Below are 27438 nucleotides of genomic sequence, written 5' to 3'. Positions count from 1 at the left end.
GCAAAAAATGTTCAAACTATAGAAAACTGAATAACTATTACATTCCATTTCCTTATAAATATACACAAGTCTGAGACCACTAGTTTCAAGATTAACACAATTTTACAAATCGAGATTTTATTACAAATGATATTATCAGCATTTTCAGTGACTGAAAATTTGAATTGATAAATTAACATGAGTTTCAGAAAATTATGGCCTGCTTTTCACAGGGTTCTTACACCTTTTCCAAAATCAAATTTAAGCACTTTTCAAGCATTTTCAAAGTACATTTTCTAGATTTTCCAGCACTTTACAACTGCGGTAAATAAAATGTTTACATACATACTTGAGTTCTTCGGTTTATATGTTATGCTTATATCAAACCACCTGTCTGGATTGCATATAACATTGCCTAAAAATAACCAACATACTGCATATGAATTATCAAATAAAAAAAAAAATAAATAAAGAATTAACAGGGTATCTGCAGTATTTTTAAAATATAATTTAAGGCTTTTTAATACCTGTACAAATAAAATGAATACTGTATGAGCAGGGGTTTTCTATAGTGATAAACCTCACATTTCAGCCATAAAATGACTGTAAAAATACACAATTTACAGTTCAAAAACAGGTTCTTTACAAATAACTAAAGTTTTCTATAGTGATAAACCTCACATTTCAGCCATTTTTTAAGAAAATGGATTAGTCAAAAGTAGCTATAAGTTTTTATCTTAAATTAAAACACACCCACACACAAAAGTATAAATTATTATCTTAAAGCACACACACTTTACTTCATAAATCATTTGGATTTTTGACGGCACATTAGCAATTTTGCATTGTTCTATACAAAATCAGCAAATTGCCAGCAGATGGCACATTTGGAACTGTACAAAACCGTTTGTAATAATGCCCATAAAAATGAAAGTTCTTACATTTAAAAAACTCTGCGCTCAACACTGTGTGTGATTTGTTATAATGCCTATTAAAAGGATAGTTCACCCATAAATGAAAATTTGATGTTTATCTGCTTACCCCCAGGGCATCCATCTTGTAGGTGACTTTGTTTCTTCAGTAGAACACAAATTATGATTTTTTTTAACAACATCAACCACAGCATCCTCATTATCAACAAGACCACCAACAACACCCCAGATTGAGATTGTAGATAGAGTGTTAATGGTCCATTTGAGAGATAGGTGGTGATATTGCACTTATTGGGGGCAATTGTGGCCTAATGGTTAGAGAATTGGACTTGTAACTCGAAGGTCACAGGTTCGAGTCTCTGTGCTGGCAGGAGTTGTAGGTGGGTGGGGAGTGAATGAACAGTGCTCTCTTCCACCCTCAAAACCCATGGCTGAAGTGCCCTTGAGTAAGTCACTGAACCCCCAGTTACTCCTCTGCTCCCACTGCTCCGGGTGTGTGTTCACTTCTCACTGCTGTGTGTGTGCACTTGGATGGGTTAAATGCAGAGCACAAATTACTATAATTTCTTACCACACTAAGAAAATTTCAATACTAACACTTATAAGTCTGCAATCCGCCATAAAGCCACAAGAAGATGATGCAGGCTGCTGTGAAGCACGTTCACAAGAGTTCTAACAGTTCGGACACTGCGTGAATCAGAGGTAAAAAAAACTATATAAATACTGTTCAATTTCTTGCACAGACCGATCGTTTTGTGTCTTTACACATCAATGTATCGTCACGAGCCGCAGGGTTTAATTTGGATTTTTCTGTGCATGTTGCTTTGCGTATCGCGCTACATAAACATAAAACCATGTCTGCATTTGTGATAGGAGAAACAACAAGCACTACTCTACACTGCTCAAAACGCTCAAAAAGTTAAACTGTTGAACAGTGCTGTAAATACAACTTTTTTAAAAAACATGCAAACAACTTTAAATCATTTAAATTTTCTTTTGACTTAACAAAAACATCATGAAATCCAAGTTTGCGTAAAACCTGGTGATCAAGAATGGAAGCAAGAACATCTATAAAAGTCAGATGATCAATGTCAAAAAATTTACTTTCATTAGTAACTGAGAAAAAGCAATCTTAAACATGTTTATTTGTTTTACACTATAAAATTTCATTCAAATTTTAATTTGTCCAAAGTTAATCCTAAGATTTTAGGAACCTAAGAATCCCACATTTCAATTAAACTGCACTCCACTGTAATTATGTTTTATAACAAACTAATAACTATATACTATACTATAATAATAACTATACTATATACAAACTATAATATACTGCAGCAAATTACTCAACAGCTCTGCTCATATACAAAGTAAAAAAAAAAAAGAAATAAAGTCAACAGTCTCCTCTGTGTCTCTCCATATTTCACCATATGCTGTGTATGCTCTTCTGTGTCATCCGCGCCACAAGGATGCACTGTTTCTACGTGTATTTAGCTTTGATTAGGCTAGATAAAAACTAGATTCATTTTTTACTGTTTACATAACATTAAACACAGCATACGGTGATATGGAGAGACACAGAGGAGACGGTTGACAAAGGAATTATTGAAAAAAGTTGCTATTTTTGTTTTCTTTGCTTACAAAAAGTGTTCCAGTCGCTTCTTATAACCCAGATTGCATGTCCGATGGCAGATGGAGTATTCTGACGACGACTTTCATACCTTTTATGGACCTTGACACTGTTATTTACTTGGCAGTCTATGGGACAGTCACAGGCCTCCAGGTTTTCATCCAAAATATCTTAAATTGTGTTTCGAAGACGAACAGAGCTTTTATGGGTTTGGAACGACAGGGGGGTAAGTGATCAATGACAAAATTTTAATTCTGGGGTGGAGTATCCCTTTAACTGGAAATTATTATTTAATAAAATGTCACTTTTTCAATACATCATATATGGAAAATAATGTTAAGGCAGATGCAGACACCAAGTCACATCCACATTTGTGTCATAAATAAAGCCAAAGGCAGGCACAGACTGAATAAAAATCTGTATAAAATTTAAGGGAAAATTTCCAGAATTCTGTGGAATAGGCATTAAACAGTTTATGTTAATGGAGCTGAGAATACTACACCCAAATTGCTAACAAAAAGCATTATCAAATTAAGACCAAATATATTTAATAAAAGTCTACTAAAGGAGTAAGGATGTGTAGAACAGTGCCAGACTTCCCATTTCTTCAGAACCCTGTGGAGTTTTCTGAGAGAGCCGACTGAGTTTGGGTTTGATGTATAAGAACAGCATCCACCACAGAGCAGGCGTTGAATCACCTCCAAGTTCATGTTACAAAGGAAAGGTGCAAAAAAAAAAATAAAAAAAAACCCCCACAACGAAATCTTTTCTCACCAACTGGCTTCTCACAGATCAGTCCCTCTGTGTTGGCAGAGCAAGGTCTGGCTTTGAGTCCGGCTACCTCTTTCCAAGTATGCACAAAACTCTGAGTCACTTGGCTGCCCTGGTAACCACTGCAGCATGCTGGCAGTAAAGGGAGAAATGTCCTCCCACCCCCAGTATGAAACATTTATCTTCCTTAGACCCACCCAGGGAGTTAGTTTCTGCAAGATAGAAAATGGCTTTGTTCATGTCTTCTTTACACACACACGCACACATACACCATATAATAAAATTCAACATAAAATGCAAAAAATGCAATTCATACATGCAATGACTTAAATAGACCTCTTGTATGAATAGCATTTTTATTATTATTATTTCTGGGTTGATTTTAAAATTACATTTAGTAAAAAAACAGAATTTAAAAAATTGCATAAAAAAAATTGACAAACATTTTTATTTCTTGAAACCACAAAACAAAACAAAACGGCTACTATTATTTGAAAAACTAAATGTGTTTTTAGAAAATGTGCTGCAACCAAATGCAGGAACATGTTATTAGAAATAAATACATACATACATTCATACATACACTTGCTGGATACTAAAATGTGACTGTGCCACATATCTACCATAAAGCATGTTTATATGCATTAAAATTGCTTTGAACAGGTTCAATAAGCTGCTATCAGTCTGTGTTCATAAATACTCTGATTATGAGCATTAGTGTGAAGAACAAAGACATTTGAAGTTAAAACGATAAACAGACTGACATATTTGCAGATGTGATACATTCAGTGAAATAAAACAGAAGAGTTCATCTTCATAAACTGCCATTCGAACTCAATTTGAACCCGATTTTGCCACATTACAGACTATCCTGCTGGACATTCATTCAGTGCACCTTGACATTTTGATGGCTAATAAGCCTGTTTACTGTGCATAAGACGTGTTATGGTCTTATAAATATGCCTTTATTTCTGTTTCTCTTTTCTCTCTTCTTTAAAGGAAAGGCAAAAGGCCAACGCAGTTTAACTATCAATTCAAGGCAAAACAAACTGAATTTGACATAAACCAACTTTCAGATTTTCCATTCAAATGAACAACTTCTCTGTATGAAAAGGCCTTGTGTACTTTGATTAAAAGGTTTAAAAGGTTTAAGGTCTCTTGTGAGTTTGTGCATTCACAGGGAGTGAGTGACTGTCTGTGTGAGTGACAGCAAAGACAAAAAACACAGTGCATGTGAATCTTTTTCACATCAAAGGTGGGTCCTTAGAAAACTGTGTTAATCTTCAAAGGACAAAAGCTGCTTAGACACAGAGGCTCACGCCGCAATCAGCGAGGGAGCGGATTACGGAAAGAGTCACTCCTTTCCTTTTAATTAACACATGACAAATATTTACAGCACAGGACCGGGGAGACTCCACAGATTTTGTGCAGAATGGCTTTTTACTGAAGGCATGAGTAAGGTTTTTTGACGTGTAAAGTTGAAGTTTAAGCTTTACTGACACTTAGAAACCAACCTACACCCAAAACATCTGGCTCTACATCTGGACTTGACACACAGAAACTCACTAAATAAATTGTAAATGCTAATGTTTGTTTACTTGGACAGAAATATCTGTCGGGATATTTGAGGGTGTTTAAATAATCACTTTAAAATGGGCTTCAGAGCAGTGCAAGGCAAATATACTTAAAATCGAGAACTAATTTAGGTAAACAAGTCAGGCGCCCAGACAGAAGAGCTTGTGTCAGTCAAAAAAAAAAGCTTGCTGTCAGCATCAAAAAAAAAAAAGTAGCAATATACACATTCTACATTCTGTAATGTAGGCCTCACTCACACAAGACAATTTCAATACCAAAATTAATTAAAAAAAAAAAGTAGCAATATATGTCTTTCTACTTTCTGTAATGCCTGTCTTGGCAAAGTATTAAGTGAATGTAAAACAGGCATTATTACTCTAGCTCATCTTTGTATGATAAATTACTTGTGATGTTCCTCATGTTTAAGTCGTTTTGGAAAATAGCATACTTAATGACTGAATGTAAAAGACTAAAAAAGGCCATGTTTTTCATTCATGAAAAAATAACAACTAAAGTCAAAAAAAAGGAAAAAAATCAGTCACTGCTTTCAAAACCGGTATCTAGTACCGTGAAATTTCACTGGTATGGCACTGACTGCTGTCATAACTAATCAGTAATCAACATACTGATAAAACGGTAACTGCTGACTGTGTTCTAGATCAATACCCAACCATTACAAGACAAATCAATGTAAACTATAACACAAACAACAGTGACTGAGCTTGACTCACCTTCTCCTGCAGCTCATCCAGTATGAAGTCCACCTGCCTGGTGGAGGTCAGAGAGGCAATGTTGCCGTCCAGGTTTTTACAGTAGTGCTGGGCATTATCAAGACACGCATCTCCAACCTGACTCCAACCCTCTCCACACACAAACAAATCATTCTGATTAGGATATTGATAAAAGGAGCTTTCTAAACGGTACACTATAGGCCTCACTCACACAAGACAATGCAAACAAATCATTCTGATTAGGATATTGATAAAAGGAGCTTTCTAAACGGTACACTATGCACTTTCTATGTATCATGTTTTTTCACAAAATATTGTGCTGTTTTCAACATTGATAATAATAAAAAATGTTTCTTGAGCACCAAATAATCATATTAGAATAATTTCTGAAAGATCATGTGACCCTGAAGACTGGAGTAATGGCTGACAATTCAGACTTGCCATCACAGGAATAAATAACATTTTACAATTGTTATATATAGCTGTTTTAAATTGTAATATTTCACAAAATTACTGTATTTGTGATCAAATAAATGCAGCCTTGTTTCAAAAACATAAAAAAATCACACAAACCCCAAAACATTAAACATAAATCAAAAAACAAACCACATTTGAAAATTAAGGACCATCCTACAATCTGGGTTTTGAACTCTGAATAATTAACTGTGACAGTGGTTAACCACAAACACCCACCTCCTCAAATTCCTGAAGAGCAAAACAAAAGGAAAAGCACATGGTCACAGTCAATTATGAAATCACACAGCACTAAAAATAAACATCCCTTTCTTTTCAACTGTGTATTTTATAAAATGTGGTTGATTATACTCTAAGATAAAGGCTGTTATGTGATGAAGAAAGAAATATCAGGATGAAGAAAAACAACAATAAACCCTGGGTTTCTTGACAGACTGCGCAGCCATGAATTGATATATAGCTCAGCAAACTTGAATAATTACCGCACTTGGAACTGGCCTTCTGTCCCATGTAAAAAAACTTGATTTTCTATGATAACAAATGAAAAATCAGTCATAAAAGAAAAAGATGAAAACAGAGCAAACAGGAGAACGAAATATGACAGCTGAAAACTGAGTCTTTCTGGAAGATCATGATATCAGCACAGACAGCAGGAGAACGGCCAACTCAAACCCTCAATGTGTATATGAATTATGGTTATTTACTGACAAATTAAACACTCACTTTTGTATATTTGTGAGCATGTCTGTATGTGTGTTTGTGTTTTCCAGTCTCTCTTTACAGGAGACTGGAAAATACAGAGAATAGGTACAGGTCCTTCTCAAAGTGTAAAAATAAAACATTTCTTCCCAAGGGAGACACAAGAATGTTAATAATACATCAAACAACTGTATCACTTCCTGCTTTCAAACTAGATCAGATCAAATAAGACAGGAAGAGATTCCCTCAGAGTATGGAAATATGTTTCCTTTGTTCTGTGTCCGAGATGCACAAACTCGCATAAAATTAAAGGTGCTTTAAACAATTTAAGACATTTTTCTAACTTTTCTACCCTTTCCAAAACCGTGTCCCCCAAAAATCATCAGTTCGGCAAACCCAGTGTCAACAAATCTGAATGGACAAAATGACCACAGGTAGAGAACTGGCTGGTGTTCTGATTAGCTAAAAAATGTGGGCCGCTTCCCTGTGCTGTTTTCAAACAGATAGGTGTGACACTTTTTTGACACTTCCACTACTGTTCAAAAGTTTGGCGTCAGTTAGATTTTTAAGACATTTCTTATGCTCACCAAGCTTGCATCCAAGATGCAGTTAAACTGTAACATTGTAAAATATTATTACAATTTAAAAGACCTGTTCTTTACTTTAATACATTTAAAATGTAATTTATTCCTGTGATGGCAAAGCTCAATTTTCAGCGTCATTACTCCAGTCTTCAGAGTCACATGATTCTTCAGAATTCATTCTAATATGCTGATTTAGTGTTCAAGAAACATTCTCACAATTTTAACAACTGAAAACAATTGTGCTGCTTAATATTTTTGTGGAAACAGTGATACTTTTTTTCCCCAGGATTCTTTGATAAATAAAAACTGCTAAAGAACATTTATTTGAAATAGAAGTGTGTTTTTAATATTATAAATATCTTCACTATCATTTTTAATGTGTCCTTGCTGAATAAAAGTATTATTTACTTTATTATTATTATTATTTTAATCTTAATAACTCTGTCAGTACATCTATCCATTCATCCATACTTAAACTCAGCAGGCAAAGCATGACATTCCTGCTGTTGTGGTTCCCACTGACAGTTGATGTTAAGCAAGCAACTCCTACAGTTCACCAGTTTGCTGCAAACCTGCTCACTTCGAACACTGCATTTGGTAAAGCTCTTCAAAGACTGAAAAACAAGAGGACGGAAATAAGATAACTTCTGGTATAAATATACTGTACAACATTGTGTTATCTTTAAAGAAGTTAGGCTAAAGTTGAACAGCGGAGGTGGACAGGGCAGGGCACAGCAAAATTAAAAGCGCAGAATCGAGGGGAAGAGTCAAGGACAGAGAAGAATCTTTTGTACCGAATGTGAATATGTTTATTTCAGACCATGAATAACCATCATAACACATAAGTACAGTTGTTCCTGTTCTTTTCTTTTTGGGAGGATGTTTTCTGTTTGTTGGTTTGTTTTCATTATTATTTCTGGGAAAGAGAGATCACACAGGAACTGGCTTTTGTCTGGAACTGTTTCAAAGAATAAACAATGAGAAAATCCAGGACAAAAATGAACACAAAGGATGGGAGAAAAGAAATTACTATTTACTATGCCTCAACTGGTAATGATTCAACATTTATGAACATTTATTTTGATGTGAATGTTTATATATATATATATATGTGTGTGTGTGTGTGTGTGATATCTGAAGAATTAATGCAACCGGACACAGCTGGACACTTTGAAAGACCTGTGAAGCAACTGTTCCAATACTTATGCTCACATCACATATCAGGAACAAACTCCAAAATAAAGTACAACATGAAGTCCAGATACTATAGTGTACAGTATACACCACCCAAACAGAGCCTACATACAATGATAAACCTCATTTTCATCTTTTAATCATTTTTACATATTTCTTGACTCCACAGCAAACAGAACAATTTTGTATTTACTGTTCCAATACTTATGGAGGGCATTGTGTGCAGTATACACCACCCAAACAGAGCCTACATACAATGATAAACTGCACCATTATTGGTCTCTGAGATACACACAATACAGAATAACCCATCATGAACTTGTCTGAGATACACACAATACAGAATAACCCATCATGAACTTGTGTGTCAGTCCATTACTTAATTGAAGTCCAATCCACCTCCGATAGCACTCCAAACACCACGCGTAATTGCAGTAATTCTCTCAGGTCCAGTTTTGCCCACAGACAAAAACATCTGTATCCACAATCGCTGGAGTTTGGTTTCATTGCCATCATAATTACATCAAAATGAGATTATTATGCGCCAACTGACCTTTTGTTCAGTCAATAATCAACAGGCATTTTCACAGTCAGGCAGGATTTACCCAGTGGAAAACAGGCTGTATGTCCTCAAGGTAAAGCAGAACATGTGAGTGGCTCTGCATATAAGCCTCCCAATGTATCAAGTGTAAATAGGATTATTTGTGGCTTAACAATAATCTCCTGACAGAGGATTTATGGGAAGGAAAAATACTCTCCAGGTGTGCGTTTGACACAATTGAATGAGATGTACAGTGAACTTCACCCCACTGGGATGGTGATGTGCGATAGTAAACCAGGTGTATAGACATTCCCACAAGTTGAAAGGATGTGTAAACATTTAAAAAGATCACACTACTGTTCAAAAGTTTGCCGTCAGATTTTTAAAAATGTTTTTAAAGACATCTCTTATGCTCACCAAGGCTGCATTTATTTGATCAAAAATACATTTAAACATTTAAAACAGTAATGTTTTGAAATATTCCTAGAATTAAAGACAACTGTTTTCTAGTTTAATATATTTTAAAATGCATTCATTGGATTGTCAGTGTCTTCAGTGTCACATCATCCTAATAAATAAAAAGACTAATCGAAAAACAAAAATTAAAAAAAAAAAAAAAAAAAAAAAACAAAAATAAAAATAAAAACAAAAAAACAAAAACAAACATTTTGTATTGTTAAAAATGTCTACTTCCACTTTTGATCAATTTAATGCAGGAAAGATATAAATTTTTTCAATAGCCTTGTTAAATAGCCTTATAGTAAAGAATAATTTAGTCAACCACAAAATAAATCCTTTCAGCATGAAGCAAGACCCACTTTCACTGACTCCTTTGAATTAGAAATAAATTTAGTGTGAATGTATGATGAAACATGCCTCTAAGACAGGTCACAATACCTCCATAATTGACCATAAAAGTAATTCTGTGTAGCCGGGGTTTTAGCATAAGCTTTTAAAATGATAGGTTCTTAGGTGTGCGTGCAGGACAGAAAGAGGCAGGCACACTGTCATTAGCATGGCTGGAGTCTCAGGGTACACAGTGTTCCTCAATCCAGACACAGCAAACACCAGGACCAGAGCTCTGACAAAGACCCACCTCGAGGAAGGCCTCACAGTTAGCAGGCTTATACACCAGAATATCGTTCAGGATCACACCAGAGAAACCACCTAAAATGTACATTGAGCTGAGGAGAAGAGAAAACACAGACCTTTTCTGTTTGTATTTTAAACTGTTTGCCTTGCCAAAACATCTTTCCAAAGGAAATGAGAGGATAAGGCCACAAATTCAAGTGAACTTTTTTTTTTCTGACACAAGATTTGTTTAACTAAATAACCTGGGTGCAGGGAGAGTACATACAGTATACTACTGATGGTATCAACACATGGGAAGAGACCACATTAAGAACTTACTCATTGCTGACAACTGTTGTGTGTCTAAAATGGTTGACATCACGATGAAGATTGGGACTCGGAAGAACTGTCCACTCATCACATGCTGCAAAGAAAAAAAAAATGAAGTGTAAAAAAAAAAAAAAAAAAAACACTTTTTAAATAACATGCTACTGGATAAACAGAGAATACCATTATAAAAATGTTACCCTAAATTCAACTTGATTTACAATTTTTTTTTCAGGATTCTTTGATGAATAAAAATTTCGAATTATATATTTTTTGTAACATTATAAAAATAAAAACTTCCAATTATAAACAATTTACTAACACCACCTAAAAAAAACTAAGAATTTAATAACAACATTAAAATGACAATCACATACAGTACTTAAAATTAATTAACATTAAAATGACAATTTTATACTGTACGTTATAATGTTCTGATGTCTAAACACACTTGTAGGATTTAAAATAACTTCGTGATTTATTTATTTTGAGACAATGCAGCTTATCTATGTCAGCCAAGATAATAATATCAGTGCAGAAATATTTTAATCATCAGGAGTGAAAGCCATACTTTATGTAAACCAAACCTTTTTACTGACACAGACCTCTGTCTGTTTTGAGTTGTATGTGTTTATCCAGGTTACATGAGCTCTTTGGCATATGTTTCTCCCAGGCTGCCAGATCGGACACGCTCAGCTCAATGCACACTCTTTAATTCAGTAATTAGCTGCGCTCATGGTCAGTTAATCAGACTCCCTTTACATTCTGCAGGCTTTCTCCTAGTAAATGAATTAATGTGCATATACACAATACATATGCAGACAGATGTGTCAAGAAAACATACCGTATAAATACACACTGTTAACAACCCCTTTTGCACAGATGTTTTGTGATATGTGATTCTTATATAATAAAACAACAATATACAGATATGCACTAAAACTACCATCCAAAAATTAACTGTAGGTAAAAATATTTAAATATTTTTAAAAAAGAAGTCTCTTAGGCTTAGCAAAGCTGCATTTATTTGATCAAAATACTATAAAAACAACAATGTGAAATATTATTACAATTTAAAATTACATTCTTTTAATGGAATTTATTCCTGTGATGGCAAAGCAGCCAGAAATGTGTGTAATATGCTGATTTGGTGCTCAAGAAACATTTCTTTTTATTATTAATGCTGAAAACAGTTTAATATTTATTTGGAAACCATGATTCATTTTTTTCAGGGTTCCTTGATTAGAAATCTTTTGTAACATTTCCTTACAATTTAATGCATCTCTTAATGCATTTCTTTAGAAAATCTTACTGATCACGTCAGTCTTCAGGTGCCCAAACTTCAAACTGAACTGACTAGCATCAGATAAAGAGATTCAAAAGCCATCACACACTTTCTTAGTCAACAGACTACCACGGCATTACTATGTAAATTTGGCATTTAAAAATCAGCAATCTCAGACAGATATGGAGCAGAGAAAGTGTGGCCAGGTTGCAAACAGTTCTACTGAGTGCAGTACTGTTCGAGCTGCTGTTTAACCAAGACACACAAGCACACACGCAAAATTTGACCTCAGAAAACAGACCAAATGGCCACGCAAAGTGGATTTTGCACATTTCTGACCTCCTGCGACACCCTTCATCATGGTGGTTTTACAGCAGATGTTAATGGCCGCTGGACATGACATGAATGGACATGATCTGATAAAGAAAACAGTTTGCCATATGTGGATTAATCAGTTGTAATGTGATGGAACACTCTGGCATTTAACTGTATCATACACCTTGACATCATGCAGCCTATAAATTGCAGTGGAAGCTGCATGTGAACAACTTACAAAGGTGTGAATCAGTGTAGCTTTCTTAAGCTAAAACTGACATAGCTTAGAAATATCTTCAAACATTCTTCATTGTTCTGATTATCTGTTAAAGCTTAAAGTGACTTCTGCATCACATTTCCCAGCTGTCCCAGGGAATGCATAAACAACAAAGTAAGTCACTTTTACACTGGCTGTATCTGAAAGCTAGATGCATACGGAGGTAGGCAACAAGGTAGACTGAATCCAATGATCGTGTCACATCCTGTCTCCTGAGATGACTACATCTATTGATTTTTGAAGGCAGAATAGATGTACTGTATCCTTCACTGCCTATAATATTACACTATTCTGCACATTCAATTTCAAGACAGTTGAGCTAAACAATAAAGATGGCATTTGAAAGACGCGTTCGGTTGTCAGATTGTGTGTAAATGTATGTTTTGATGAACTTTTGAATTTGCAGTGTAGTAATTAACTGTTCACTTAGTTATCACCAAAACTCTATTTTGTTGCAGATCACTGAATTATTATGCTGCTTCAGAAGTTTGTCTGAAATCAGTTTCAGGAGGTACCTTCATGCGCAAATGCTGCCTGCACGGTCATTGCATCATAAGTCAGCTGCCTAAGCTTTCGGACGCAGCCACTGTTTTCATCCCATCACAGTTTAGTCAAACACTGTAGGCCTTCTGGCTGGAATAATTCAATTCTTCAATAAATCTGGTCCAAACCTCTACAGATTTAAAGATGACACTCATATTCTCTCAGATGGTAAAACCGCACCTGATAGTCATCGTTGGCTCTGCCTAGATTTCATTTCCTCACAGGATATTGGCTCAACTCCCATCACTAATGTACAGGAGACAAAGAAACAGAGCGTAGAAACACTGGATGACAGGAGCAGATAGAGCAGAGGTAGAGAACAGGAGATGCAGTAGGAAGGAAATCAAACCCATTTTAATTGCAAGCCTAATAAAATATGTTTTTGTGCCGAGGCAATCTGCTACCTAGTCTGTTGGTTGTATTAAAACAAAAGGTCTGTGCTGGAAGAAAAAAAAGAAAAGAAAGAAAAAAAAAAAACACGCTTCACAACGCCTCTCATCCAGAGTGCTACAATTTTAATTAGGGTTCATTTTCCCTGAATCTAATTAAAGGTACAAGGGTGGGGAAAGACATTGCAAGAAAACTGCTTTCTGTGTCATTCTGAATTCAGTCCCTCATTGTGAGAAAAACTGCATAAAAAGAGCTAATAATGTCCCTTTTTCTCTCCTCAAAAGTTGAGGCAGAGTAAAATTACAAAGAAAGAAAGAGTAATCAATGGAGAGGTGGAGTTTGCTCTTAAGCAAAAAGAGGTGAGCATGGTTGAGGACAAGACAGGACACTTGTAGGATTTAAAATAACTGATTAAATAACATTAAAAAGCAATTAAATAACATTAAAAAGCTCAGTAACGCAAATGAAAGAAGAGAAAATTAAGGCCCACTTCATATTCTACAGACAAAGAAAAGTATATAAATATACAAAAGCATGTTGAAGGTGATGGGAAAGCACTGCATACTTTATAGTGTATATGTACTGTAGTACATACTGGTCAATGCTATACCACCTGTAGCACTGACCATCTTATCACACTTTATTTGTTTGCATGTCATGCATCTAGCTAAATTATGAAAAATGAAAAGAAAAATGTCAAAATGTTTTACTTCATTCCACATATACTATTCCACATATTAGAAACAAAAGTAAAAAAAAAAGTGAAGGGGAAATGTTTTGACTTTAAAACGTTAAACAGAACAAACATATTAACAACTTATTTAATGTCTTGCATTTCACTTGATCACGTGATATATTTATGGTGTGGCTAGCCAAATCTTAAACCTGAAGATTACAAAACCACTTCTTTACAGCCTTAGAGACAGAAGACTTTGAATTTGATTTCCTGGGTGGGCATCATATACACTCTGTTATTGCAGTTTTACTGTTTTTAAAAGTTTTTGGATTCAACAACACACTTTAAAAGTAATAAAAACTCAAAGTTCTTATTTATTTATATGTTTATTTTCTTTCAGTTTTATGGAACAAATATATTTTAGGAAACACATAAAAGGCTTAGTGCTGCCCCAAAAATATGTTGTCTTTTACAGGTTTTAAAAAGTTCTGTTAAGTTCTGTGTACTTAACTTAAAGTTTAATATTAATCATATCTTAATTCATGAAATTGAGTTACCAATACCTAAATGAATAGTTCACCAAGAAATTATAATTTCCTCCCTAAGGCCATTCAAGCTCTATCAGCTTTTTGGACTCTCATTCAGTTTTATGTCAAATAAAACTTATGATCTATGATCTATAATAATTACCTATAGTAAGCTACAACACAAATGTGATGAACTACTTGGCTTGCAAAGTTTGAGGTAATTGGTTTCCATAGGTTTTCTAAGTCATTTCAACCTTAAATAAATAATTTAGAAAAGTACCAGCTGCAGAAAAAGCAGCTTTACGCAGAAGTGCAATTCAAAAAGAACATAATCGCTGCACTCAGTGCAAACATAATCAGTCCAATAAACAGTCATTTAAACACAAACAGCAATTTACACTGTATAAAGTCAAGAAAAGAGTTCTTGACATCACTTCAGTGTGTTCCATAACACTGCAGCAGGTTGGAAAGGTCGCCCTCTGTATCATCAGCAGGAAGAACAGAAGACCAACAGTTATGAGCAATTCCAGGAGCATTTCCAGGAAGCCTGGTGGTGAACAGAAAATGACCTAATCTGCTACTTTAATGATTTAAGTGAGTGGAGCAGATTTTAGGCCAGTGCTTTAGTGGTAGTGATGGATATATGGACAGACCAGTATGTGTAAAGCCAGTCAAGGCTGTCCAAGCGAACTTGTGCAATCAGACAAAGTGGCTTGAGCACACAGAGCCAACCTAGACTCAAGCCAAAAAAAGACCACTCCTTAAGACCAGAACAGAGCCAGCACAATCCACTTGAGCTGCAAAATATTGCGCAAACATACTGCAGTAGAGCGGCGCCAGGTGGACGTGATAGTTGCCAGTCTACTGTTACTGAGGTATAAAAGACTGTGGGAGGAATTCTTGAAGAACGTGCGCAATCTCTTACTTGTTCTCATCCTTTCTCTCACCCTCCCCTGGCTCCACAAGCTCCTGGTCTAAGGTACTGTAAAATATATTCATGAAATAACAGACACCATCTGGCCTGCTGGCATTCACTGCTTTTTATGAGGATTTAATGATGGCTCAATATTACTGTCAGCACTGCAAGGAACACTTTAAATCATTCACTGATATTCTTTGTACATGTCCACCATTCAAAAACCCACATTAGCCAAAGCTGCCAAAGACCATAGTAAACCTATAGCATGTACATCGTGCTCCACTGGGGTAACTTAAGCTGTAGAGAATATCAAACAACAGTCGTAAAATCCATTGTGGGTTTGGAGAAAATGGCTGAAATAAGTGTGTTAATTGGTGTTTAATATTTCAAGGTAAGTGCAATGTAAACCATGCCGTGCACTCTTTGTTATCCATATCAGCCCATTATAAATGATTATTTAAAGTGTTGTCAATGTTTACAGTGCCTGACGCTGCAGAAGAAAGTTTTGTGAACTTAAAGTCTGCAAGCAAAAATCATTTCATAAGTATTTTTTGAAGCTCTGGAAGCACAGCACCCTCCAATGAGTGAAGAAATGACTCCATACCACCAGATACCTTCAGACAGATGCCTATGGCCAGACATTATACCACAGAGGTCAAAGGTTTCAGAACCAATCCATCACAGAGGTCTTGCCTTGAGAAAGGTCATACTGAGGCTATCTGTAAACCTACGTTAACAGCCCCTCAGCTGCATATAAGCTTACAGATTTACAAATGATCTGCATGACTGCAGCAACACACACTCACACGCTCTGTTCCAAAACCTAGCGAGCCGCTCTGCTGTACTGTATGCAGCCTACATAGGCATCTCCCTTCTAACGCCCAAAGTATACTCCTTTTTTCATATATTTCAAGTGCAGTGCTGTACCGGGTGAGCTACCAAGTTTACTGCATCAGAAAAGCTGTACAGTACATATGGAGCTGGTTATGTAATACCAACCTCAAAATGTGGTAAAAGTGTTTAAGGATCATAGTACTGTGCAAAGAACCCTGCAAAAAAAAAAAAAAAAAAAAATATATATATATATATATATATATATATATATATATATATATATATATATATAATAATAATTTAATCAATTATCTGCCCCTGTAATTATAATTTGTGTGAAAGGAATAAAGTTGTTTGCGTTGTACTACCACTACTGTTCATTTCAGTTGGAAGCTGCAGTGAATTGTATGTATAGGTATTTTTTGGAGTTCAGCAAAAAATATAGACATAGGAACATTTTTACAATGAGCCTAGATTGGCAATTAGCTTTCAAAAACAGTGTACCGTATTTGGGACATACTTGACATTGTTCACTTTGCACTCCATCTTTTTTTCTGGAATTGACCTTAGAATTCAACCAATAAAGGAATCTAAGAAGCTAAATTATATCAATCGAATTAGCTTCATGTCTTTAGCATATGATGCCTTAAAATCCTGACCACACAGACAGTTCCCTAGGTTTTGAAACAGAGCCACAGATACTCACTTCCGAAAAGTGAAAAGTGAGAGCACTGAAGAGGTGGTATGTGGACTATTTAAAGGTTCTGCACTGGGAGGTCTTCCATGAGGGTACCACCAAAGATCTGATTACAGACACCACACATGCAGTCACTGCATCCTACATGTGTCTCGCAAGCATATGTCAGCAATATTCTTGGAAATTCCATTATGACTCAACTGTCTCCACTGGCTTATCAGCTTTCTATAATGAACAGTCAGTTATATCACACTGCAGCAGCATGAATGAAATAATTTACAGTAGCGGTACCGCTGAGTGTGCATGCATTCTGTTTCTCATAATACGTCACTGGATCCACTCATATTCAAGAATCATAAATCACAGTATATGGTTAATGAATCCACAGTGAGGTGGTAGTGTATGTTATAAAGCTTCATTAAATCTGATGTGCAAAAAAAATACAAACAATGGCACTATTTTTTTTTTCCGAAAATGACAACTGGGAATTTTATAAGAAACATTTTTATTGCAATTCCACACTTCACCTTTAAGGAAGAACTAGTGTAATCAGAGAAAGAAGGTCACAGGTGGTCCATACCGATGTCATAGGACAGGAAGTCAGAGGAGAAGCATTTGGCCCCGTTACTGAGCGAGGAGTTATTATGAGTGTTTCCCCCGAACACCAGCAGGACTCCACTGATCATCACAGCGGAGTGGAGGTATCTTGCCAGGCTGCTTTCCTTCAGAATAAACCTGGGGAAAGGCAAACACACAATTCATTGGCTATTGTAATGCAGAGTGTGCGTGAGAGTTTAGCTTATGGGACGGAACAGTTGGTCTGAAGGTCGCTCTCCACAGGCTACGTCAAATACGCAGACGGAAGCCATCAGTAATATGGTACCACAGAGACATCTACCCACACATGTACGCATAAGCACTTGAGTACACACAATCACAAATTCACAAAACTCGCATGTCACATGAAGAACCAGACTCACAGACTTAAAGTACAGCATAACATAATAACAGTTACAGAATAGTTGCAAGGCAGACATGATGTAATAATAACTAAACAGTAAGAAATACAGATTATTTTAATAACTGTTTTAATTTACTAAAAATAACCATTCGGTTGGGAATCAGACTACACTGGTCACGCTGAATGTTTTTGATCCTCTAAAAAGACCAAGCTCATAAAAGTTATTTATTCGTGAATCGGACAAAAACGGGCTGCACTGTATGGTTTTGATTCACTAAAAAAGGGCTTCTAAGAATCATCTTAGGAAGAGAGTGCTGGTTATTCACTCCCCCTACCTACAATCCCTATCAATACTGAGACTCAAACCCGTGACCTCTGGGTTACAAGTCTGACTCTCTAACCATTAGGCCAAGACTGCCTCACAAAGAGCGTTCCCTGACTATGAATCAAACCCAAGCCACGGCTGTGAGAGCGCCAAATCCTAACCACTAGAAAACCAGGAATAATGTTCACTCATTCAGACTAAACAGGCCTTGCTGTATAATTTTGATTTACTAAAAAGAACCAGCTCTTAAAAGTAATTTGTTTATGAATCAGACTGCACAGGGTATTATTGTATATTTCTGATTCACGAAAAAAAAAGTGTAATTCGTTCCAGAATCAGACTACACAGCTCATGCTAAATGTTGTGATCCTCTAAAAACAACCAGCTCATAAAAGCTGTTCATTTGTGAATCAGACTACACAGGCCTTGCTGTATGGTTTCAATGTACTAAAAAGCTCCTTCATTCATTTTTTTTTTTCATTTATTTATTTTTTTTAGTTTCAAAAATATACAATATACTTTCTTAAACTGTTCTCTAATGTTCTAACTTCAAAAAGGCACAATGGGTTCCTAAATTCTTTCACCACTTCTCCCTTTCTCTTTCCATCGCATGCGTCGTCTCTGCTTCGACCTCATTGTGTTTGTACGTTTGAGAATAAGCACTCTGTGACTCTGCATCCACTCAGCCCTCCTCACTCTGTCAAACACCTCGAGCCCTGTAAGCGAAGCATTGTTTGATGCACTGTGCAGCTCCTTTCACTTACTTTGCCAATCAAAAGCCAGAGAGTGAGGAACGTACAGTCAAGACTTGTGTGTGTGTTTGTGTGTGTGCGCATGTGAGAGATCCTTGCGTTTAAGGGTAAGAGAGCTTTTAGAGACAGGTTTCACTGTTAGACCAAGCAAAGAGACAGTAAAGGCAAAGAAAAAAAACTGGGCATGTTTCTCTTTTTTAATGCCTTCCATCTTGTAAGCACAGAAGACAGTGACGTTCTAGGAGAAATGAATACAAAAGCTTTCTTTGTGCAGCCAACAACTTTTAAGTGAACCGTCTTTGAGTGTGAAAAGGAACGAATGTAAGAAAGAAACCCTTAAATTAACATCTACCACTACTTTGTGCTTTGTCTAAGCTTCAAAAGTGTTCCATAGCATTCATAAAGTCATAGAAGTCATGCAGGCAAAACACTATGTTTATAATAAAAAATGTCTTAACATTTCCAAGTTAGTTTTGGAGTTAAAAGGTAAAGAGAGTAATATCTGTACCATTAGTAGCACCAAAGGGGCTAAAAACCATTTGTTTGAGTGACCAGACAGGACAAGATTTGAGAACATTGCTGGAAAATGAATTTTAAATTGGTCAACATGTTTGTCTAAGCAATGGAAATGTCTGAAACGTAAAAATAAAAATAAAAACAGGGTAATGCTTTATTGCACAATGCTTTATTTTACAGTCCCCTTGTTACACATTACATGTACTTACATTAGGGCTGGACGATATGGCCAAAATTTATAATCACAATATGTTTCTTAATTTCGGGTGATACGATAAAATTCTGATATCTATATGAACACAATTAAAAAAGCCTTGTTAAAACTACAAAGAACGCCCACAACAGATCTCTGTGCATACAAACTTATAAAAAATTAATTTGCCAAGTCTATGACACCTGATTTAAAACCATATAATATTTTAGAAAAAAAAAAACAGCACAAATAAGTTAGTTTTTTTTGTTTTGTTTTTGTATTTAGCCTTAATACAAACAATAAATGTGAACTCACTGTCAAAAAATCATCTCAGACTCACCTTATTAATATTAATATCTTTAACTTCAAACTATAGGCTAATATAGAAATATTTTTTAAAGTAAAAAAATATTAAAAATTATAATGTTTTTAAAAAATTATCTTCTGCTTACCAAGCCTGCATTTATTTGATCCAAAATACAGCAATAACAGTAACATTTTGAAATATTTTTACTATTTAAAATAACTGTTTTATATTTGGAAATATTTTAAAATGTAATTTATTCCTGTGATTTCAAATCTATATTTTTGACATCATTACTCCAGACACATGATCCTTTAGAAATCATTATTATATTCTGATTTGCTGCTCAAAAAGAATTTATTATGATGTTGAAAAAACCTAAAAATAACTTTACAATCATCCTTGGAAAGAAAGAATGCAACCTTATAAATGTCTTTATCATCAGTCTTGATCAATTTAAAGCATCCTTGCTAAAAAAACAAAAATTCTATAATTTCTTTCAAAAAAAGAAAAAAAAGAAAGAAAGAAATCATATTGACTCAAAGCATTTGAATGGAATAATGCATAATGTTACAAAAGCTTTTTATTTCAGATAAATGCTGATCTTTGGATCTTTCTATTCATCAAAGAATCCTAAAAAAAAATGTACTCAACTGTTTTAAATGTTGATAATCAGCAAATCGGCATATTATAATGATTTCTTGATCATATGACACTGAAGACTGGAGTAATGATGCTGAAAATTCAGCTTTGATCTCCGGAATAAACTACATTTTAAAATAAAGCAGTTATTTTAAATAGTAAAAATATTTCAAAATTTTACTTTTTGCTGTACTTTGGATCAAATAAATGCAGGCTTCGTGAGCAGAAAAATTCTTTAAAAGAAAAACATTATACAACAACAACAAAAAACATTTTAAAAACATTAAAAATCTTACTGTTCAAAAACTTTTGACTGGTAGTGTAAACTGATTGTCCTTATAGATTGAAACAAATGTGCTTTAGCAGTATAAAGAGTATGAAAAGTGCTCCGAGTTGCTGCAGAGAAAAAAATCCATGTTGCTGGAGACTTGAAAATGCAAACTGATTGTCTGCCAGCAGGAGGCGCTGTGAGAGCGGTAGAACCAGCAGTTTCTCCAGAAACGTCTGTAATCAAAGCAGCTCCGCTTATGAACGCTTCTTTATCAGATAAAATGAAAATGCAATCTAAACCTTTCTGAAGACAGTCGGTTCCCTTCAGATATACATTCATATAAAACACCCGCGACGTGTTTTGATTTTGAAACGTGCAGTGCTCATGTTTATTCAACAAAGTCAAACACCACAAATAAATCAATGTATGGGAAATACTGCTAATGTACATCGAAATATCGGAAATGTGATTAAAAATCATATCACCGTTATATCGCGATACATATTGTTATTGAATTATTGTCCAGCCCTAACTTACGTTACGTATTTGTGCATAACTACATGCAAACAACCCTAAACCAAACCCTAATCCTAACCCCACAGTAAGTACATGTTATTAATAGCACTCAGTACTATTTAAATTACATTTTAACCATACACAAGTACATATAAATTTCCATGTAACAAAGAGAACAAGAACAAAAACACCATCAAGGAAAGAGAACGAAAAAAATCTGTATTTTACATTAATATACAGTATTATCTCTTTTCTTAGTCATATTAACACCTTTCCACCATGTTTTAAGAACAATCTGAAAGGTCCTCAAACTTTTCTTTAAGCCAACTGCCTGTATTTGGTGCATAAATACTTTTCTAATTTAAAGAAATAAGCAGTTTTGCTTGAAGAATACATACAAATATATCTAATCCTTCTTTCTCAACTTTATCTCCTTAGGATACAATTGAAAATAAAAAGAGTAAAGGCGACAGTGGAATGTTAACACCAAGGATCTTCTCTAGCATCCCTTTAACACCTTTCCAAAATATTACTCAGTACTTAAATATACAATTACACTGTAACAAGGACACCTTAAAATGGTGTAACCAAAAACAGTAATTCCATTTGAAGCACAAGAGCCTTGCCCTTAAACCAGCCTGAACTGGTTCTTAGCTGATCTTACCTGGATTAAACTTGTCTCCCAGCCTGTGTTTACTAGTGTTTTGCTGGTTTACAGGTCTTAGATAGTTAAAGTTGCTCTTCGTTAGTTTAATCTGGTCTCCCAGCCTTGCCAATCTGGTGTTTAGCTGTTTTAGCTGGGCAGCCAGTTAGCAATAGCAAGCTAGCTTTGCAGCAGGAGTAATTGTGAACAGATTTTGCTCCCATCTTCATCCCGAACATGTGGACATGCTATTTTTTTTTAAATAAAAATATGATAGATAGATTATTGTTATGAAGACATGTTAAAATTAATGTTCACATAAGTGCTGTCATTCAGGCAGTTCATAATATGTTTTAACGCGTTTAGACCAAGCTTAAAGTAATTATGGCTTGAGGTGATATTCATGGATGAATTAATCAAAACGTTTTGAATTAAAAAAAACAAAAAAAAAATTACTGCTATGAATGTTCATGATCAATTATTTGGAAATATTATAAACAAAGAAGCAGTTGATATTATATGCTAATCGATGAACTAGCCTATTCCCTAATGAATTAAACAGTTTGTTATCATACAAATTAGTAAATAAAGTAAATAAAGAAAAGATATAGAAAGCCTATTCCCTAATGAATTAAACAGTTTGTTATCATACAAATTGAAAGCGTGAATGGTCTCTCTCTATTTATGATAGCTTATACATTGGGCTTTGGTACATGAACCTGGCATCATTTATAGTGTCACTACTAGGGGTGCGATTTTCGAATAATACCCAGCATTTGTCATGTTGGAATTGTTCCTCTTGGTTTAAACCTCCAAAGAACTCAGCGTGGCAACAGTAACCTGGCATCATTTATAGTGTCACTACTAGCTTATTTGAAAATGCTATCATATTTCACAAATGTCAGAAAGTCTTGGTCAGCGCACTCATCGGCTTAGCAAAGATGTGATTCCTGCTCACATATGTGCTAAGGTCTTATTTACATGTGGATGAAAGTATCTGTTCTTTTTTTGTGAGGCGGCAGAGGCTGAAATGGTTAGTCACAGTCACGCAACGATACACAAACACACACACACTTTTCATAGTTAAAGAGTATTACATGCACACAGTGTGGATACTCACCAGGTGTGTGTGTGTGTGGACCTGACAGCGGTACAAATGATCCACTAGGCCATATTTGTTGGCAGGGAGGGCCTTGTATCCTCCGTGGACATATATGGAATGTGAGCAGCTGTCATAAACGTGCTGTGGCCATATCCTCCTTGCACTAGCACCCATTCATCTGCCACCGACCAGGAGTAAGGGCCTGACAAAGAGTTAGACTTTACTCTCAGAGAATCTTATGTACATTATATGCTAACAGTATAATGCACGGTAACAGAAAGCAAACTTATTTATAAGAAAAAAAAAAAAAACAGACAAAGAAAAATATCTTTATTTACAACATATTGTTATTAGCATAAAGTTGGTGTAAACACTTCCAAAAATATACAGTGGAGGTAACACAGTAGTAACAGATGATAATACCATGGTAATATCACATATATCAGAGCAATGAATGTCTCATTCTTATTGGCTATGATTTGCATATTTGGTCATGTGGTTCTTAGTTCTGTTTTGTGACCTTTACACATTCATTATTGTGCATAGATATTGTCTCATTCTTATTGGCTGATTTGGTCATGTGGTTCTTAGTTCTGTTTTGTGATTGGGTCATTGTCTTGATTGTTCACAGCATTCCTTTAGTCATTTAGTCTTGTGTATAGATAAGACAGCCCTCACGTTTCCATTGTCTTTTGTCAAGCTTTGTTGCCTCACTGAGTTGTTTCACTTTTGGGATATAATAAAATTGCATTTGGGTTCTCCCTTCACTCGCCTTCAGTGGACCCTTATTATATATTATTGTTATTATTCTTGTTGTTGTATTTAAGTACGAATATATTTGAGCTAATATGCCTGAAACACAAACTTTTAATGCTATGTTCATTGATCTTACATGGAAGGAAATTACAAACTCCGTCAAGCAAATCTATGTCTAATCTAAGAATATATGTCTAAAATCTACTGAGGAGCAGGATGGGTGAAAAGTTAAACGTTTGAGAAGAAAAAAAGGCAGTATAAGTGAAAATGAATGATTAAAAATAAAGGGGAAAAAAGAGAACATGTTACAGCAGCAACCATGGAAGACCACGTGCCAGTAAACACATAAGTCATGTGAGCATTGGTGGTTCAGTGGTAGAATTCTCGCCTGCCACGCGGGAGGCCCGGGTTCGATTCCCGGCCAATGCAACAATGTTTTCCAACATGTGACTTTCAAATTAAGAAAGAAATAAAATAAAATAAATGCAATAAAACTAATTTTAAACAGAAGTTGACAATATGGTGTTACAACATCTAACATGCTGACATTTAGCATGCTGATGTCTGATTTCAAGACCGGGGTTAGTTGCTCTCTGGAACAACATCTGTGATGAATTACACATGACTAAGTGTTACAGAGACAGAGGATCCCAGGGTCAAGTGTTCTCTGCCTTTCATTGCTTTCCTGACTTGTTACATCACTTGAAATTTTACCTATATCTAAAGTTTAAGAAAGCCTCTCTTCAAATATTGCATAGCTCTAATTTCGCCAAGTTCTTTGTCATCAATTTTAACAGATGTTTAGTGGGGTGCGATTGCCATCATTTTCACTAGCTTTAACAAGCTCATATACTCATTTAGAGAGTACGAATGGAGAATGAGAGCATGAGAAAGAGATTTCAACAAAGCACAGACACATTAATCACTGTTCAATCCAGACAGTGCACTTCAGGTACCACCACTTCTTAATGACCTAAAGCATGAGTGTGCGTTTGAGTGTGTGTGTGTGTTTGTGACACAGAGTGGAGCGAGTAGGGTAGAAAATACAACTGAAAGAAAAAAAAAAGTGGAAAACTTTCACTTTAATGAGTCTGGCCATGTCAACTCACCACTTCATCACTAAAGGGCTACGCTAATTAAATGTTATAATACACTGCCATCTGCTGGAAGCCAGAGGAACTGTCTGTATTTGTCAGATTGACATCAATGCAGTCTCATCTTAGGCAGACTCTGTCAGGAAACTACACACTCAGCTCATGTGAAGAATATTTTTCTTAATAATTAAATTCGGAATCTATTTTAAGGCACAGGCACATATCAGTACTTACGAATGTTGTACACCTGGATGTGGCTGAGGTAGCTGTAAATGGGTGAATAGCCAAAAAGCACCATTCCTGTTGTCCACTATGTGAGCAGTATGTCCCTCCATAGTGAAGGGTTGGACCTGCAGCCCAGGGCTGGGTGTTCTGAGGGACCAAGACCGGGTATGTGTATCAGACAGCTATAGTTCATCTGTTACGTTCCTGGAGCCTACCTCCAGCTTCCCACCAAACATGTAGATATCATCCTGCAAAGGGTAGAGCAGAGAAACTAAGATGACATGAGTTCTTGTGCAAGCATTTGAGGTATTACATTACCTCAGGCTGAGCTAAAGCTGGAGACCAATTTACCAGCATCACAGTAGCACATACTCCCCTGTGTAAACAGCCAGTCAATACACTGCATCTAGAAAGGACTCCATGGAGAACAGGCTCAGACTTAGTGACACAGCTGCATCTTTTTGCATCTCTGCATCTCTCACTTTCAAAAACACACAACTATGGAAACCTAGTCTCTTTACCATTACTCTGTGGTGTTTACCAAGTCAAAGGTCAAACAGACCACTCTCCTAAACTCCAATTACAACTGTGATATGTATGTGTAATGTAAACATTATATAAAAAATACAAGTTATTTTGTATATTTTTTATTGCATATACTACTGCTCAAAAGTTTGGGCAGAAATTACTTTTATTTATCAAAGACACATTAAACTGAACAAAAAAACTAATTACAGTAAATACATTTAAGTTACAGATTATTTCTATTTCAAATAAAAGCTGTGGTTTTTAACATATAATACACAACAAAAAAAATCACACAACAATAATAATCAAAATCAATAAATCAATACCGTTCATGTGACATGTTGCGGAGAAACTGCTACTGAAAATTCAGTTTTGCATCACAGGAATAATTTATATTTAAACATATATTCTAATATAAAACAATTATTTTAACAATTATTCTATTTAGCAATTCCGTTTAAAAGTTTGGTATCAGTAAGATTCTCAATGTTTTTTTTTTTTTAAAAAAGTCTCTTATGCTCATCAAAGGTACATTTACTTGATTACAAATACAAAAACCTAATATTGTGAAACTTTAAATAATGGTTTTCTATTTTAATATACTTTAAATTAAAATTTATTTCTGTGACTCAAAGCTTCAAATAATCGTTTTCTATTGTAATTTATTTCTGTGACACAAAGCTGAATTTTTAGCATCATTACTCCAGTCTTCAGTGTGATATGATCCTTCAGAAATCATTCTCATATGCTGATTGATTATCAATGTTGGAAACAGTTGTGCAGCTTGATTGATTGACGGATACTTTTTTAAATAATTATTCGATGAATAAAAAGTTAAAAACAGCAGCATTTATTCAAAATATAAATATTTTGTCAAAAAAATCCTTAACAAAGGGATCACAGGTCCCAAAAAATATTAAGCAGCGCAACTATTTCCAGCATCATAATAATAAATCAGCATATTATAATGATTTCTGAAGGATCATGTCACACTGAAGACTGGAATAAGGGCTGATGAAAATTCAGCTTTGCATCACTGGAAAAACATTATATTTTAAATTATATTAAAAGAGAAAACACTTATTTTAAAGGGATAGTTCACCCAAAAATCAAAATGATGTCATTAATGACTCACCCTCATGTCGTTCCAAACCCGTGAGACCTCCGTTCATCTTCGAACACAGTATAAGATATTTTAGATTTAGTCCGAGAGCTTTCTGTCCCTCCATTGAGAATGTATGTACGGTATACTGTCCACGTCCAGAAAGGTAATAAAAACATCTTCAAAGTAGTCCATGTGACATCAGAGGGTCCGTTAGAATTTTTTGAAGCATCGAAAATACATTTTGGTCCAAAAATATCAAAAACTACGACTTTATTCAGCATTGACTTCTCTCCCGGGTCTGTTATGAGCGCGTTCACAACACTGCAGTTTAGTGATATCCGGTTCGCGAACGAATCACTCGATGTAACCGGATCTTCTTGAACCAGTTCACCAAATCAAACTGAATCATTTGAAACGGTTCGCGTCAACAATAAGCATTAATCCACAAATGACTTAAGCTGTTAACTTTTTTAACATGGCTGACACTCCCCTCTGAGTTCAAATAAACCAATATCCCGGAGTAATTCATTTACTCAA

At 35.2% G+C, this 27438-nt stretch overlaps 1 non-coding gene and 1 pseudogene across 1 annotated transcript; one reads left to right on the top strand and one right to left on the bottom strand.

The window, feature by feature from the left end:
- LOC109065427 overlaps nucleotides 1–27438 on the bottom strand; it is a 146659-nt pseudogene that overhangs the window by 103091 nt on the left and 16130 nt on the right.
- On the top strand, nucleotides 24308–24378 carry trnag-gcc. The gene has a single exon. It is a non-coding gene; the product is annotated as a tRNA-Gly (tRNA).

The sequence above is a fragment of the Cyprinus carpio genome, chromosome A13 (assembly GCF_018340385.1).
Source record: "Cyprinus carpio isolate SPL01 chromosome A13, ASM1834038v1, whole genome shotgun sequence".
Lineage (NCBI taxonomy): Eukaryota > Metazoa > Chordata > Actinopteri > Cypriniformes > Cyprinidae > Cyprinus > Cyprinus carpio.
The sequence above is the reverse complement of the archived record's forward strand: the minus strand, read 5'-3'. Positions and strand labels throughout refer to the sequence as shown.